A 15,495-nucleotide genomic window follows, 5' to 3' on the forward strand; every position below is an offset into this window, starting at 1 on the left:
TAGAAACATAGACTCTGACGGCAGATAAGAACCGTTCGGATACAGAAAACAATACATATTTGTTGAGCGAGAAGAATTCAGGGAAGCGCTTAGATGAAATAGTATTTAATTAATTGGGGATTATGACCCAAATCCAAACTGAAAGAGTATGTGTTTTAGCACCTCTAACGATCAGGCATGTTGGGCTCAGATGGGCCACTGACGTTCAGCCACAATCTTGTAATTAAAATTTGAATTTTAAATTCACTATAAATTGGCCATGGACGGGGAGATTTATGGAATTTCACCGAACCTCATCAAAAAGCAACAAAATGTAGGAGGTTTGAATAGTGGGCTTTCTCATCTAAAGTGGGCGCCCGACTCTTGGGGACGGGCCAAAGGCAGAATGGTGTAGACAATGTCTCTCTTTTCTGTAGACATTGTCTCAACGGACAGGAATTGGTGGAGGATCTATCTGGTTGGCCTAAAACTAGATTTTTTGGTCTTGTAGAAACCAAATTAACCTTGGCTAGTACTGAGTCAGAAGGACCAAGTTTGGGCACTGGTGTGGTGGCACGGAGTCTTCTTACCTAGTTAAATCCCTCCAACCACATTGTAATTGCCATTTGCTTTCAAAGGGGAATATTTAATTGTAATGGTTGTGATTTTGCCTTGCAGATGGAAATATGGCGGATGGGGTCAGTAGGACGCTGGCACATGTCCTCGTGGTTATCTCCCTGGGATTTCTTGCCGTCTTAATCAGTGAAAGAACATAAACGCCTCTGATGGTGCCTTTTTGAGAAGAAGATAAATGAGAATGTTGGGTAAAGGGGCTCAAAACTGAAAACTAGACTTTGGATGATTAGCAGGCGCAGCGCATTAAAAACACGCAACGCTCAACTATTTTTATTTTAGTGTCTTAAAATGTAAGCCCTTAACTTTAATGCAATCTTTACTAACAGTTCTACACATTTATTACTTCATTATACATTACTGCGCTTAATTGAAAGGCTTAAAGTAGTTGCCGGCGGTTTCTGTACACATTATTTTGGTTTTTAGGGCTGTAGAACCCGGTTATACCCTCATAACCAGCAAACATTCCACCCTCCTAGAAAGAAGGGGCATCGGGGATGAAAGAGTGGCATCAGTCGGGGTAAAGTGGGGCATCAGAGGAGGACAGAGGCACAGGAAAGGGATTTATTTCTTAAAGAGGAACTATCTGTATCTAATAGGGGCAGGTTGAAGGCATTGATCCAGTTAGAAATCAGAGCCATGAAGGAAAGTGTCCCCTTTTAATGTACAATTCAAAATCCGGTTTTTTTATTTGTTGTCATGAACAGAGAAAAACATACTGTGCTTATGATTTTTTGAGTCTTTAAAAAAAAATAAAAAAAATTAAATGACTATGGACCCAGGTTAGAAAAAGACAGCGATACGTGTAATAAAAGTGACATCAGAAATGGCACTTCCTTCATTTAGCCACAAGGGGGCAGACAACAAAAAGCCAAATAATTTTATGTAGATTACCAGCTCCCGGAGCCACCGGTAAATGCAGCAATTACTCAAAAAGATAGGGTAATAAATATTGCTAATGCAAAAGAGCAAACAGAAGTGAAAAATATAGCGGAGAAATCCCCGGAGTAAAGCGCAAAAATGTACAAAAAATGCAGATGTTTCGAATGGTGGATTACTGCAAAACATTTATATCGGAGGAAAAATGAAACGCTTAACACTCATGGTTGGAAAAAAAATCGTGTTCTATACATATGGCTAGAAGACTGTACTGATAATATTAATTGTATGGTGCATTAACAATGGAGTTCCTTTTTTACAATAATGGTGTTCCTTTTGGTATTACAATAGTTAATAGAAACTGTTTTCGCAAAGCAGCTGTGTCATAATGGGGGACTGCGAGGATTCCTGCGTTTAATCGTTTGTAACCCCTCCCGTCGCGCATGTATTGAGCTGCTTGTTACAAATCTATGACATAGTTGTACGGTAAGGTTCAATTTCACATCCACATAGCCAGAATAATCCTTTATCAACATACCAGGGGGTGGGGCTTATGACGTATATGGGCATGATTTATGAGGAATGTGGGTGGGTGTGGTCAGTCTCAAACACCTTAAATTGTATGGAGGTGGAAAGGGAATCGAGATTGGAGTTGGGCTCAATTCCGCTCCTGTGACCAGGAGATTTAGTGCCCTGACCCAGAGAAATGGTGTTTCACCCAGAGTCTGCGGGCAAGACCCCAAAAAGCTCCAGCATATGCTTATCAACCCCTTATCAGAAAGCATTCCCGTGGAGTCACCAAGATCACATATAGCGCATTCCAGAGTTTTACAGCCCTTACTAAGAAGAAAGTCCTTCTCCAATATTAATTAGAGGCCTCCTATTATCTACCCAGTGGAAAGCAGAATGTATTTGTTCGTTGTGAGATACATTGTATTCACTAACAGCATTTTCTCAGAAGCACAACCATTTCTACCCCTGTGTGATAACCCAGTAAATGAGATGGATATTTTATATGAAATAAAAATGGCTCCTTATTTAAGTAATGGGCTCTCTTTGGAGGTCTCGTCTTTTCTTAAACTCTTTTTACGTGCCTGTTGCCTTGCCCTGTTTCCAACATATTTATTCTTTATTCTTTTTGTTACTCTCTTGGATGATTCTTTGTAGTCTTTGATTTGAGTTACTTCTAGAAAACAGGTTGTGGAGCACACATCATATATAACGACCACCGCCAAGTTTATTACCATGCTTGGTGTGCAAATATATCTTCTCCTGCCTCCACCGGGAATCCAGGGAGCCGGAACCAGCGGGCGCAGTAATCATTTTTCTGCTGAAACACATCCCTGCGGAGCCATGAGTTACTTAACACACAGGCTCATTCTGGTCTCCATTGATCTCTGTCTGGTCGAGGAGGCCATCATTATTTCTAGGTATTGTTAGTCGACTCAGTGATTCTTTATAGGACAGGCTTTCATTAGGAATTCTATTCCGTGTTAAGGTTTACTGATTATCCGTTAGAAGTTTTCTGTACCCATGTAAAATGACTCGTAACATTTCCTAGTAACTTATAATAGTGATCAGTTCTCGAAATTTATATACTAGTGAAATATAGAATTTAATCTTAATTCTGGAAATGCTAACTCAACATTGGTTCTCCAAGAAACCAAGTCATCTTCTCAAGGGACCAGTAGAGAGGTCCACGTCATACTCCTCATTACACCGATATGATGATGCAGTCATCTAGAGACAGGACAGCTTGGAATCCTAGCTCACCAGTGTTCCAAGGTACAATAGAACATATCTCTAAGGTAGTATCTGAAATTATTTCTTAATCCAATCCATTTTACTCAACCATGGGGGGGTTATAGAGATCACGGGGGACTCTCTAGCCCTAATACTCCACCCCAGAACAGAATATATATATATATATATATAATTAGCGTTACACTGTTGCTGGCATGCCACACTCACATCTGGCACAAATTTAACTCATCCGCAGCCTGCGGAAAAAGCTCAGTCACTCAAATGTAGATGATCTGAATCATGTGAGATCTGCAGGAATAATCCTATTTAATTCACGTGGAAAAAACAAGTAAATTAAAAGATGGGCTACATGAAATCCCTTCGGTTTCAGCTGTGCCTCGCTGTGAAACCGGCTTATTTTGGGGCAAATTCTTGTATTCCAGCTTTGCTCCAATCACAATAGTTTACTGAGGGTGCTGGGGAGTGCAGGCTGTCACATAATTTGACAATAGAAGAATGCAATTTGAATTACCCTTCCCAGTCAGACTGAATTTAAAAAAAAAATAAAAAAATGATATTTCTACTGTTTTCTCACCAATTTCTGCCTGGAAGGAAATAATATATCAGTTTAGTCCATCACTAGATGGGGCTCTGCAATAGAGAATGTGACTTCACTGAGTCTTCACGGAGAATTACCTGAAAATAAGAAAGCGTTAACATATGAAAGAAGAGAGCATTATCCATATGTGTGTTTTTGGACGATCGCATAGGAACAATGTTTAATTTCATCATGCCCTAGACATAGAATCTTTGGAAACCCAAAATTCCATAATTTCATATGAGGTTATTCATATAAAGGAATTGTGGTGGAAAGTGGTAAAATTGGTAATTGCAATAATTTAAGACCCAGGTGGTCACTCAAGCATCGTTCCAAGATTCCAGTCTACAATATTAAAGCTTGGTCTGGTGTTACTGCAATGCATAGACAATGCTTCTCGAAGACCACGGTCAGCCCCGGGCAGTCCTTTTAGTATTGGGTCACCACCTTTCCAGCTAAGCACGCAAAAATAACACAAACCATCTACTAACAAAATTATGCTAAAGAGCACACAGTCCACAAGTGGACACCATTGCCTATTGTATAGCTTCTGGATGTTGAATTATAGGTGGTCTCCTCTGATGATGAGCCCTGGAGAGATGAGAACATTTGAAGTTTCCTTCTGGTGGTGAGCAGTTAATTGGTGCAATCACCATGGAAACAGACAGTTCCCACTGACTGACCACTCTTAGCACCAGAGTTCCTCTTCATACATAACTCCATGGTAGGTAGGATAAGATAGTTTTGTGGTCATGAGTGTAAATTAGAGGTCCGGTGACCGGAAATTGTGGTGACTAATGGAACGACACATAATATAATGCCATGCGGTATAAACGTCCTGGCATCCCCTCTGATAGACCATGACAGCAAAGGGATACCCCTTATCAATCAGCCCCCGAAGCTCCTCCAGCACTTTTTTCTCCCTACCTCAGCTTGTCTCGTTTTATTCGTCTAGATCCTGATGATTTGTGCCACTTGGCAAGATGGACTGAATTTCCCGGGAGAGCGTGTGAGGGAGAGGATAGCGGTAGGGTAGAGGCGGGAGAGATGTCTGAGTTAATATGGCAAGCAAGCTCTCGGTTGTATTAGTGCTTGTCGGTGGATATTGAGAAGCCAGATGATACACGCGCTACAAGGATAGACAGCTACGATGGGGGAAGCTTGGTCAACCATGCGTCGACTCCAGCCCACGTGGAGACGCACTGCATCCATAATAAATAAATGGTGTACAACACTATGTGGTGATCCTCGTTTTGATGTTTCCAAACTCCAAACATACTTAAAGACGAGGGTATTTTCTGCTAGACATAAACCGTTCGGGTTAAAGTCAAGAGACTTACGTAAAAAACACCATCTAGGATTAAGATTTTTCTTTGCGCTGAATGAGCCCTCACCACCTCTGTTGGAAGGCTGTTGAATTAACTACATTTTTATTTATTATAATATTTTTATATAAATAAGTATTAATAGTGTTTGCTCATATTTGATCTACACTGCTGGTCTTCTCCAAGGATATATCGCTAGGTGTCTCCAAAATACAGCTAGAGGAGGACCCAAAAATATGTGAAAAACAATTCTTTATTACCTGGTGTAAAATTTTTTGTAATATGAGTCGTTTTGGAGTATCTAAATAATCAGACTGTGGTTTGGAAGAGCTAAATCCTGAAGAACCCTGAAGAAGGCACCTCCAGGGTTCCATGCCATAGTGTCCACCTGATGATCCATAAAAGACCAATTTAACACGCTTTCAACATTTTTAAGGCAAACGCCATAAAAATCTTTTCTTTTTTTTCTTTCTTTCCCTGTTTTCTTCAGCTTTTCCACCTTTTTCACTAACAAGGCACGAATTTCACAGACATTGTCCCCGAACGGCACCAAATTGTCTGTCTTCTAATGGCAAGAGATTAAAGCTTTCTGGAGGCGGCATATATTTAACGAGGGCCGTTTGAAATGTGACACAAGTGATGGTTATGGAGGAATTACCACGATCTGGTGTCCCGATCCCGCATGATAATGTCGCAATAAATAAGAATTAACTAATGGGTTCAATTAATTTCTGCAGAATAACGCATTGCATCTGCATTAATACCTAATGAGCATGTCGACTCTATTATATTGCAGGGTAATCATTCAACATGCGCGCCGATAGCTCATACTTATGCAGGCTGTATGGTCCTCATCTGTTTCATCAGATGATATTTCCGTCGGTGATTGGAAGACGGAGCGATAACAGACAAGAAGATCTACAAAGATTAACTCTTAGCGCTCTCTATAGTATAAGCTGCCATAAGAATCCAATTGGTTTGAGTGATCAATAAATCAATAAGATCGACATCGCATTATGGTCTCTTCAAACCTCCAGCCGTTATTTCTTCCCGGTATCAGATTAAGATGTTTTCACAAATATTGCGCTGTTTTCTTTTTTAAAGCAGTTGTAGTTTTTGCGCCATAATATAATGTTTTCAGGCAGCTGCATATCAGCCATTTGTATGATTCTTGCTCTGTTATCTGATCCCCGATCTACTAAACACCCCGACTCCTTATCATACTGCCTGTGGGGAACAATAGAATGGCTCAGTCTTAATTATTCAATCAGACTCTCTGACTAATGAAAGTCTATGGAGGAACGGACTTCATTAGCATCGCCATAAAGCATCATCTCAGTGTGGTGTTTGAGCGGGGAAAGTCACCCAAAATATCACATGACTGACAGCAATGGAGGTCTCCAGGTCTGCAATATTGTATACAGCAGTGGGTTTTATCCAGTGCTGGGGGGTTATTACTGTATACAGTGCTGGGGGGTTATATAACTGTATACAGCGCTGGGGGGGTTATATTACTGTATACAGTGCTGGGGGGTTATTACTATATACAGTGCTGGGGGGTTATTACTGTATACAGCGCTGGGGGGTTATTACTGTATACAGCGCTGGGGGGTTATATTACTGTATACAGCGCTGGGGGGGTTATATTACTGTATACAGTGCTGGGGGTTATTACTATATACAGTGCTGGGGGGTTATATAACTGTATACAGCGCTGGGGGGTTATTACTGTATACAGCGCTGGGGGGGTTATATTACTGTATACAGCGCTGGGGGGTTATATTACTGTATACAGTGCTGGGGGGTTATTACTGTATACAGTGCTGGGGGGTTATATTACTGTATACAGTGCTGGGGGTATATTACAGTATACAGCGCTGGGGGTTATTACTGTATAGAGTGCTGGGGGGTTATATAACTGTATACAGCGCTGGGGGTTATATTACTGTATACAGCGCTTGGGGTTATTACTGTATACAGCGCTGGGGGCTTTATTACAGTATACAGCGCTGCTGAAGGAGAGAAATATTTTGGCTATGGTTTAACCCTTTTAACTTTCTTAAAAAATAAAATTAAAGTAAAATGAATTTGGTCTAGTTAACCCTTACCTATATTTGTAAAGTAGGCGAAGGAAACATTCTCGACCGTGGTGTTATATTTTTTTATTAACATGTAAACGCAATTCATGTAAACGCAACCTAATATGTACAAAGGGCTTTAAACAGGCGTCGGGAAAGTGTTAAAACAGCCACAACTTTTTTTGCGTTTTTTTTTAAGTAAAAAAAAAGTTTCAGCAACTGGTCCCGCTGTGTTAATGATGCATTAGAGATTCCTGGATTAAAGCAGAATTCTTCTGCAAAGCCGCGAGACATCAACAGCGGGATTTCTAAATGAATTCATTACGACACATGTTATTACAGCCCATTCTAAATGCTTTGTTAATGAACAGTTTCTCTAGCAGGTGGGGGTCTTTGAGATCGGAGGGAAGGTGTCCTCGGGTTGGGAGGTTTTGGAAGATTTTGCTATCTCCCTTGATCTACCTTTCTCCAGATCCGCTCTGCTAAACAAATGACTTCTCTGGGAAGTATAGCATTCGCTTGGTGGAAAATGACGACCTACAAGTCGAGAAGATGTGGAAAGAGTACAAAGATCCACTGAAAACTATCCCTGGGGTGAGGAGGACAATGCTACAATCCTAGGGGTAAAATACTAGGTGTAATACGTTATGATGAAGACAAAAAAACCCCACTAGTTAAAATGGTATGGTCCATAAGCAGGAGAGATGTAACTTTTCGATATAACTTCATCCAGGTTCGCGAGGTGAAGAAACCAATGTCCTCTCTAGCTCCATGGAGTCATACACACTCCAGTAGGGTGCCATTAGAAACTGGGCTACAGGATACCACCTACCTCTGTGTCTCACCCCAGAGAAAATCTGATGCCCCAAGAAAAATAGAAATCATGCGTTTAGACGTGCCCCCAGACCCACACCTTATACTTGGTGGCGTCCTAGATCCCAGTGAAGCCCTTCTCTGCCCCTTCTAAATCGATATGTTTGATGTCTCTTTGTCATTCTGCGTTGGTGGCTGAATTACGCGTCTCAGGTCCCTGTTGTCGGTCTCGAAGGATGCATTGCGCAGACATTTCACTCTCGACAGCTCTGATCTAGTTAAAATGTTTGTCACTTTTAACATATTAACGTCAAGAGGCTCATACTCTATCGGCATTGTCGCCGGCAAAGGAAATACACGGACACCAGGGGAGGCACATTGATCAGCTCCGTTTGAGGGATCACTCTTTATTAGCTGTAAGACTTGCATCGTTCGCACATGCTGTGTCTCCTGCCACCGTGCCACGAGTTACTGGTCTGCGTGGCATCGTGCCATATAAACAGATGGGCGTTAATGTAGGCAGTCAGGAACCATTATGTGTACGGATGAGATGCATGAAATGCGGGCAGGGATCCCAGTCGTAAATGTCCAGGCAGCTGTTGGTTCAATTATTATTACCTTCTGCAAGGTTTCCACCACACGGCCGTTTCATTACCACCGAGGAACAAACATCAGTGGTCTCTCTTTTGGAAAAGAACAATGTTCTTGGGGAAGGACCTCTGGGATCATGCAACGATCTCGCTGAACACATCTCCTCTTTTACAAAAAAAACCGCTGGATTTATAATGTTTAATTGAGGGAAAGTAGGCCAAATACAGGACAATTAATATAAAATATAAGGGATTCTTATCAAGCTGCCGATGTAGGATTGTCTGGGGGATTATAGATGCTTGCTATGCACCTCGCGTACCTGCCCTGTACATGCCAGTCCATGCTCGTGTTGGCGGTGCTATGTAGAGGTCGAAGGCTCCCTTTAGTTAGTCTGGGCATGGGTATCCAATGGTAGGGTCAAGATGGGACATCAGTGGACATGTAAATTATTTTCACGATTTCATAATACAATCAAAGGGGGTACATTAGAAAATGCTAAATAAATTAATAATGGTTGCATGGCTGAATGGAAGGCCATAACATTTCCTCCATCTTGGAACATTTCTATGGATGACCCCGGGACATTTGGTAGAAACATATCCACCTCATATGGTACCTAGAACTTGGGGTTTAATTGATATTCCCATTTATTTGATATTAAACAGCTCATAGGACTATTGTAATGGCCTCAGCAAGGTTTCATGGACCAAGGCCTTAGCTCCCAAGCAGCAGCCAGCTACGTTTATCAAACTTAAGCACCCATAATTATTTAATTTTCACCTGAAAGTCGATTGATAAAGACAGACACAATCTCAGGTTAAAGTCAATAAGACCCATGTTCCTCCCAGAACCCTGGTCAACGCATCAGCTAACGCCATACCAACATCTCCATAACTAAAATCATCAAATATTACCAAACTTTTTTTATTATTTATTGTATATATTATTACATTGATATTTTTTATTTATTTTATATATTTTATATCTAAAAATATGGCAGTGTATTTTATAGTCTAAGTCTTTAGTCCTTCTGCTAGAAGAAATTATTGGGCAGATTTATCGAATAAAATCTATTCTCGACAGAATGTTAAAGAACATCTGTCTGGGGTGCCTTCTCCATCTGAATCTTTAAAACAGACGTCGGAACCCTTAACTGGATGTTTAATGTTAACTACCTAAAAACAAAGCATTTTGTGTGTTATAATAAGTGAATAATTTACTGGCGACCCTGGCTGAACACTTCACAGTATAAATGATTAAACATCCGATCCGACGGAAATTCCCCATAAATAAGTAATCTGGTGCCATCTTTAAGGCGTGCAGTAAATTACTTGTTCGTGTTCCCATTTAAATGCCCTCGTGGGTAAATGACTTCGCGCCCCGGTGACTTATGAATGAAGATAGGGCGAGAGCGTCACACAGAGAATTTACTGCCGACGTCGGCAGTGTTGGCATGTCCTCCAAGCCCTCTCTTGCCACGCGACACATTAACTGTGTATGGGATACAGACAAAGGGACAGAACGCTGGCAGTAAACCGCGCTTTCTTAGCTTGCCTTGGGGCATCAAGAAAATGTAAAAAAAAAAAAAAAAGATGTTTTACTAATGGCGCGGTTAATAAGATCTACTGCATAGATCACGTAGCTCTATCAGTCTATAATAAAACACATCGGGAAATTTGATTTTTATTTTTTGTTAAATCAAAAAAATCCTATTTTAATGGAGGCAATCACTATTTATTACTTACAATAATCTACAAAAAAAAAAAAAAAGAAGAAAAAAATGCATGCCTTTTCTCAAGAAAAATCACCTTATTTGTTAATTTATTTATTAATTATTTATAAAATACAAATTATTTTTTTGTATATATTTTATATTTTTTTAAATTAAATAAACAGATTAATTAACATTCTTTATTTTTGTTAACAATTCTGTAATTTCTTATACTTATATTATGAATAAAAAAGATATAAAATATAAAAAATTTTGTGTTATGTAAATTATTTATTAGACAAACTTAGTGATAACATTATCCTTTTCTTATTTTTGTTTAAACAGTTTTTGAAATCTGATTTTTTTTTTTTTTTTAATAATATGGTCTTGTATGTAATAAAAAATATATAACACGTTTATGATTTTAATATATGTACCTCTGATAAATAACATATGTTTACATCAGAATTTTAATATTTCACTGGGTCCCTGTGGGCTAAGAGGTGACGTACTTGTAATTACAGCTATTAGTCATTCGAAGTATATCTGAAAAAAGGTCGTACAATTTAAAAATTGGAACAACAAAAAAATAGAAGCAACAGCAGATGAGTTATTAAAGAAGTAGATAAGTCAAAAACATTAACAATTAAGTAGTGTGAACAGAAATTTCTATATTATAGACTTAAGACCTTAAACATATACTCACCCAAGGGACAAAATAAGAACGTTTTAATAACGTCTTACCTGCCAGTTTGTTAAGTCAAACAGCTGCCGTTGCTGGTATTCCTTTAATTATATTTTTTTACACCTCTTCTACTCCTGTATATTTCTGACTTTATTCATAATTTGTCAGGGATTGCTTTATTATCATGTGATCCAAAAAGCAAGCACCGATAGGCTGTTGCCATAGAAACTGTGTCCGGTAATCCTGTATTCCTCTTTTGCCTGGCGACTAATTGTGTGGCCCTTTATGGAAAAAATTCACCTATATGTTTATATCACCATAAACTAGTGTATAGAACTGTAGAATATAAGGCCAATTTAGTAGACACACATCTTGACCCCTTATCATACTGCCTGTGTTATACAGTAGAATGGCTTGGCCTTAATCACCCAGATGGTCACTCTGAACTAATGAAAGTCTATGGAGGGACAGACTTCATTAGCATTTCCATAAAGCATCAGCTCAGTGTGGTCTTTGGAAGGTTGTTACTGTGTACAGCGCTGGGGGGTTATTACTGTATACAGTGCTGGGATTTATCACTGTATAGAGCACTCAGGGCCGGCCGAAGACTTAACGCCGCCTGGGGCGAAGTTTAAAATGCCGCCCCCCGCAGACGCCGGGGGGGGGGCGGCATTATCTACCCCCCCCGGTACTTACCCTTAAACAGTCCTGCGGCGAGTCTCCCTGTGCTGCCACGGTGCCGGCTTGTAATGCTGAGCGCCGGAAATTCGCGTCACTTCCGGCGCTCTGCATTACAAGCCGGCACCGAGACCGAACAGGTAAACTCGCCGCAGAGGAGAGAGAGAGAGGGGCGCCGAGCGGGTAAGCGAAAATCACTCGGTGCCCCTCTCTCCTCCGCTACAAAAAAAACCCGCTTGGGGCGGCAAAGTGCCGCCCCTTCTGAAGTGCCGCCTGGGGCAATTGCCCCAGTCGGCCCCATTGTAGGGCCGGCCCTGAGAGCACTGGAGGCTAATACTGTGTACAGCGCTGGGGGGGTTATTGCTGTATAAAGCACTAGAAGTGTATTACTGTATACAGCATTGGGGGGTTGTTACTGTGTACAGGGCTGGGGGTTATTACTGTATACAGCGCTGGGGGCTATTACTATATATAGTGCTGGAGGGTTATTACTGTATACAGAGCTGGGGGTTATTACTATATACAGTGCTGGGGGGTTATTACTGTATACAGAGCTAGGGGTTATATTACTGTATACAGCACTGTATAGAGAGCTTACGGTATACATGATTGGGGTGTTATTGCTGTATAAAGCACTAGAAGTGTATTACTGTATACAGCACTGGGGGTTATATTACTGTATACAGCTCTGGCTGGGGTTATATAACTGTATACAGCGCTGGGGGTTATATTACTGTATACAGCGCTGGGGGGTTATATTACTGTATAGAGAGCTGGGGGTTATATTACTGTATACAGCGCTAGGGGTTATATTACTGTATACAGCACTGGGGGTTATTACTGTATACGGTTGTTGCTGTGTACAGTGCTGGGGGTTATTACTGTATACGGCGCTGAGGGTTATATTACTGTATACAACACTGGGGGTTATTACTGTATACTGCACTGGGGGTTATTGCTGTACAAAGCACTAGAAGTATATTATTGTATAAAGCATTGGGGGTTATTACCGTATAGAGCACTGGGGGTTATTACTATGTACAACGTTCGGGTGCTTATTACTGTATAGAGCGCTGGGGGGGTTTATAACTGTATACAACACTGGGGGTTATTACTGTATACAGCAGTGGGGGGGTTATATTTTTACTGTATATAGACAAATTAACCCTTACCTCATTTTATCCTTTATCAGAAATATCTAAGGGGAAAAAAGTTAAATTTGTGCTATTTTTATAAGAAGGAAACATTCCAGTTTTTTTATTTTTTTTATTTGAACAGGTGTGACAACCTGCTTCACAGTACAAGCTGGCAAAAGGTAAAGGAAATACCTGCCGAGCTCATCTGCGGAATAAGCAGGTTAGGAAGGAAATGTAACATCTCAAACTGAGATGATAATAGGAAAAATCGAGTTGCTGTTCATATAAATAATCCAAATCATCTAAATCAGTGTTTTATTATGCTGGTAGACGGCAATAGTGTTTGATAATAAAGAGTGTAAGCTCCTTGGGACTAGGTTTCTTTTTGTGAACCCAGTCGCTTAGACACTCTTTATAAAGCTTCCTCACTTTTGATGTCAGATTGTCGGGTGTAGAATTCCCTCGTTGAGAATCTACACCACTTAATTTTCTTTAACAATGGCACCACATCTGCTTTCTGCCAATCCGGTGGCATTCTGCCAGAGGACAACCAGCCTTTGAGGGCTAATAATACGCCTATTTAGGAAGTAAACTCCCTTGTGGCTCACTATGCTTGGGTGAATACCATATGGACCCAACACCTTGTCATTTGAAGATGTATTTTATGTCAGAGTAGGATGATAAGCAGAAGGTCATATTTACCTGAGAATTTTCTGGCTTCCAACCTGTCAGGGTACCAGTGAATCAAGACGGAGGCAAAAAGGTACTGGTCAAAATGTTTATTAAAATAAAATAATAACAAGAATCCAAAACATAAGACAAGCGGGTGGTCATAGAACAAGCCAAGGTCAGGAGCCAGAACAGGTAGTCAAACGAGCCAAGGTCAGGAGTCCAGCAATCCACGTAGCCCAAAAGCAGGCAGGCAGGCAGGCAGGCAGGCGTCAGCGTCAGCGTCAGCGTCAGCGTCAGACAGGCCAGATCATACACAAGCATCAACCACTGGAAAAAGGCACACTCACAGGTCCAGAACCACGAAAGGGCAATCAGCAACTGAACTAGCTGGTTAATATAGTCACAGCCTGCAGGAAGAGGAGGGGTTAACTTGGACATAAAGTTGGAAGAGGAAGGGGGCGTGGCTTAACAAACAGAGAGCCATGAGGAGGAAAGCCAGTGCACGTAGGCCGAAACCCTGACACAACCCTAACCTGTGTTTCTGGTTAAATAAGACATTGGCCATGAAACATGTCGGTGATTCATCTATAGAAGGTAGATGCTAAATTGTTTCTCTAGTCTAGGGGATAATGTAGTCATTTGTTACTATACTGTTGAACGTTCTTTGGACTTTTAAAATTGAAACATTGTCTCACATCATACCACAAAAGAGAATGTTCCTTTGGATGGAATCCTGAATTATCTCATTATGTTAAAAGCCCCTTAGCTTCCGACAGTATTTGTAGCTTCTCACATTGGAACCTTAGCATGTAAGCTTCTTGGGAAGGGGTCTTCTGCCATATAGAAGAACATGTTCCTTTGGCTAAGGTCTCCTCTGGTGCCTTCACACATGTCTCAAGATATCATAATTCCAAAGGTTTTGCCCTGATAGCTCTGGGAAAACCTATGGGTAGGTTTCATAGCTTTGCTCTTTGTGATACTGTGTCCCACTAAGGCTCTTGGCATTGAGGTCCCCAGATTTAACTAATTAATAGTAAATATCACCAAAAAACATGTACTGTATAAGCTTATATTTCGTACACAATGTATGCTGTTGGAACTTCCTCCCATATAACCACTTCAAACTCCATAAACTGCCATTTTTAGGATAGTGAGAGCCCTGGGGCATAGTTCTTTTCTAGAATAATGACATTTAAAAAAAACCCACGAAATAGTGTCTGGATGTCACACATCGCGTCTGTCACTTAATTCTCTTATTTAGCAATAAGATTAGATAATGCAGGCAGTAAGGAGACAGCTGTGAGTACACATTCTGTAAATAAAAATAATAAAATCCAATCGGTTGAATTAGAGTATATTGGGAATATGTCAGTGTGCATGCATGAGTGCCTGGATGAATGAAGAGGGACACTTTCTGGAATGTGACCCTTTGCAGAGTGTATTTAGAGTAGCTGCCGGGGTCCAATAAACTGCAATAACCTTTTTGGGGGACATTTCATAATTCTATCGGCACCTGTATTCAGTATTAACCTAGTCACCTGCTTTCAAGCAGTACTTCCATCTGGATTCATTAAAGCACCTTTTTAGAGGAATCTGTGCCATTTAACCAGTATATAATATGATGCCATTATTATTAAAATTGTAAATTAACATATTTGTACAATTAATAATGTATAATGAATCATAATAAAGAAATGCCATCCATTATGACCTAATGTCAACCCAATCTCTAAAGCCGGCATAATAGCCTGATGCATCGCTATATAATGTGGGAAGATTAGGCAAAAGGGTATCTTTTGCCCATTTAATACAAATTTAGAGACCCTGAACAGAAAATATAACAGGTTTTACCATAAGGACAGGGAAAATAAACATTTTTTCTAAAAAAAAATGTAAAATTTTCTTTATAATCGGATGTTCAAGTACATTCGCAGTGGCTCTCTTTTATCAGCCTCGTTCGTATCAAATCAATGG

The sequence above is a fragment of the Sceloporus occidentalis genome, unplaced genomic scaffold (assembly GCF_023333645.1).
Source record: "Sceloporus occidentalis isolate IW3139 unplaced genomic scaffold, rSceOcc1.0.p SCAF_296, whole genome shotgun sequence".
NCBI classification, from domain to species: domain Eukaryota; kingdom Metazoa; phylum Chordata; class Lepidosauria; order Squamata; family Phrynosomatidae; genus Sceloporus; species Sceloporus occidentalis.